The sequence below is a fragment of the Galeopterus variegatus genome, unplaced genomic scaffold (genome assembly GCF_000696425.1).
Source record: "Galeopterus variegatus unplaced genomic scaffold, G_variegatus-3.0.2 Scaffold2895, whole genome shotgun sequence".
NCBI lineage: Eukaryota > Metazoa > Chordata > Mammalia > Dermoptera > Cynocephalidae > Galeopterus > Galeopterus variegatus.
The window spans coordinates 40,668-44,223 of record NW_007729006.1 but is presented as its reverse complement, the minus strand read 5'-3'; positions in this window follow the sequence as shown (position 1 = coordinate 44,223).

The following is a 3,556-nucleotide window of genomic DNA, read 5'->3' as shown; positions in this document are numbered from 1 at the left end:
CACTGGCCATCCCTACATAGGATCCGAACCCGCGGCGGGAGCGCTGCTGCGCTCCCAGCACCACACTCTCCCGAGTGTGCCACAGGGCCGGCCCATGGCCACCATTTTAATCCATTCACTACTGCACGGTCCTACAATCTAATCACCTCTTCAAGGCCCATCTTTNCATACACACAGAGAAATGCATACACGCACATATAAATAGAAAACACACATATATGCACTTAATGTATACATGGACTATTGGAATGATAAAATTTTTTTCTTCATTTTTTACTTTTCTTACATAAGTAGAAAAATTAGGATAAACCCCATGTATTTATTGCCCAGCTTCAATAATGATCAATACATGACCACCATATTGCATCTATACTCCTATGCAATACCTCACCCCAACCACATTTATTTTGAAGTCTCTGACATCATAACATTTCACTCATAAATATGATAATCCATATGTGCATGAAAGTTTCACAAGCATTGCTTTAGAGCATTCTTAAAAGTAAAGTCTTCACTAATTTTCAAATGCACAGAGGCAGTATTGATAAAAGGTGATTTAGTTTCATTTTGCTTTATCTTATCTTATCTTTATCTTATCTCTAGTACTTCAGGGTTTTATCAGAGAATAGATTTCTTTGTAGCTCTGTATCATTAATCTTTTTAATAAAAAAAGACAATTCATTTTTTCTTTTTAACTTGTTAACATAGATATCCTAATGGTATATAGTCTACATGGCTGACAATGACCAAATTACATAGTATTTGTATAAAAAGCTGGGCAAGAATTGAAAAAAAATTAATTAAATTTAAATTTAAATTTAATTCATCTTTTTATGATTGATTCAATTTAAGCTTTGTCTTCTTTATTCATCAAAACCTCTAAGATATCCATAAAAGAAATATCTCCCTGACTGAGTAGCAGATATGAATGCCCTCAATGAATGCACAGAAAAACCATAGGTTTCCTAGGATCATTTTCAAAACTATTTATACAGAATATTCTATTAACCACCTTCAATCCTGGTTACCATAAAGGACACATAGTCTTCACCGCCAAGACCCATATTTAAAAAAGAAAAAATGTTTTGGATGACAGCCTACTGAATGAACAAAATTTGTATCCGCTTATTTAAAAAGTATTTTTTAAAAAAGTACGTTCTGAGGTCAAAGACAAATTAAGACTAGCAGGAGAGTGGACTAGCTACACGACCACGGGCAAGCCCCTTACTCTTCTGAACCTCAGTATCTTCATCTGTAAAACTGGAATAACAACAACCCACCTTCCATGTTATAAAAACCAAATGCAAGAATCGATATGAAAGTGCTTTTGCAAGTTATAAAGCTCTAAGTAAAATGTGAGTTTTTATTTGTTATTAGGCAATTTAGAGTATTCAGCAATTTAGAGAGATTAAAGGATGGCATAATTGCTCTGTGTTGCTATCAAAATAAGAACCACAGGAGACTTTTAAAAATAACAATAACAATCTTGAGACTCTTAAAGACTTTTTGCTGGTATTGCTCATCTAAATATTCAGTGTTAATATTATATAACTCAGTTAACACAACACATTTTTGTACTTTTTGTGTGGCTTTGTTTAATCATTGATAACTATCCATGAGGTCTTTCCTCATGCAACCCATCTTTTCTCCATAGTTCAGTCAGGTATGCTATCATTTCCATTTTTAAAGATATTAAGTGTTTGAATTCACCAATCTGCAATTTCATGCATACTGTCATTTAAAGTTTTGAATATAAGAACTATGGTAAGTATATTTCAGTTCTCTGGTTTCTCATTAGCCCTTTTTTCAAATTTCAGAAGCAAATATTTAAGTTTTAAATATTTCAGCCCATCTTAAATCAAAATGGGCTAATGAAAAACAGATAGAAAAGTAATGAGAAATTTAATATATTGTGCATATTTTTTTCTCCATATTTTCTATATCTGGATTATTGGTGGTAGAAATTTTGTTATTGTCATTTTGTTTTGTTTTGAAACATAATTGACTGTACATACCTGTGTGGTACTGTGTTAAATATCAATACCTGTGTGCAATATGTGATGCTTAAATTAATATAATTAGTATATTCAACCTTACATGTTGTAATCATTTTTTGTGGCCCTTTAACAATTTCTTACTAATTTTCCCTTCATCTCCTGCTTTGCCTATTCTGTTGGCCTCAGTCCTGTTCTCTCCTTTTGAAAGTTCAATGAATTATTGTGATTGTTGGACCTTTCTTTCTTTCTTTTTAAAATTTATTTGTTCATTTTTTAGCTCCCACTTATGAGTAAGGATATGTGGTATTTCTCTTTCTATGCCTGGCTTATTTCACTTAACATGTTGCTGTGAATGGCAGAAATTCATTCTTTTTTATGACTGAGTAGTATTCCATTGTGTATATATACCACATTTTCCTTATCTAGTTGTCTGTCAATGGACATTTAGGTTGGTTCCAACTCTTGGCTATTGTAAATAGAGTTGTGGTGAACATGGAGTGAAGCTATCCCTTCAACATGATGATTTCCATTCCTTTGGATATATACCCAGGTCATATGGCTTCTCTATCTGTAGTTATTTGAGGAACCTCCATACCATTTTCCATCATGCCTGAGGTTTCCCCTTTCTCTGCATCCTTACTAGTATTTGTAAGTCTGTCTTTTTGATAATGGCCAGTTAACTGAGGTGAGATGAAATCTAAGTGTGGTTTTGATTTACATTTCCCTGATGCTTAGTGATGTTGAGCATTTTTTTATGTGTCTGTTGAACATTTGAATATCTTCCTTTGAGAAATGCCTATTCAGCTTCTTTGCCCATTTTTAAAATGGGTTACTTGTTCTTTTACTGTTAAGTTTTTTGAGTTCTTTGTATAGTCCGGGTATTAATCTCTTGTCAGATACATAGTGTGCAAATATTTCCTCCCATTGTTGTTGTTTTGTTCTTTTAATTGTTTCTTTTGCTGTGCAGAAGCTTTTTAGTTTGAAATAAACCTGTTTATTTATTTTTTTCTTCTGTTGCCTATGCTTTTGGGGTCTTATTCATGTCTTTGCCCAATCCTGCTTCCTGAACTGTTTCCCCTATGTTTTCTTTTAAGAGTTTTATAGTTTCAGATCTTTTATTTCTTCAATCCATTTTGTGTTGATTTTCATATATAGTGAGAGGCACAGGTCTAATTTCATTCTTCTACATATGGATGCCCACTTTTCCCAGCACCATTTTTTGAAGAGGCAGTTTTTTTCCCCAATGTATGTTCTTGTTGCCTTTGTCAAAAATCAGTTGGCTGTAAGTAGATGAATTGATTTCTTGGTTCTCTATTCTGTTCCACTGGTCCATATGTCTGTTTCTATGCCAGTACCATTCTGTTTTGGTTACTATAGCTTTGCAGTATAATTTGAAGTCAGGTAGTGTTATGCCTCTGGCTTTATTTATTTATTTATTTGCTCAGAATTGGTTTGGCTATTTAGGGTCTTTTTTTTATTTTTATTATTATTATTTTTTTTGTCTTTTGTCTTTTTCCGTGTCCGGCAACGGATCGCAACCCTCAGTGTTGCCCCCGTAC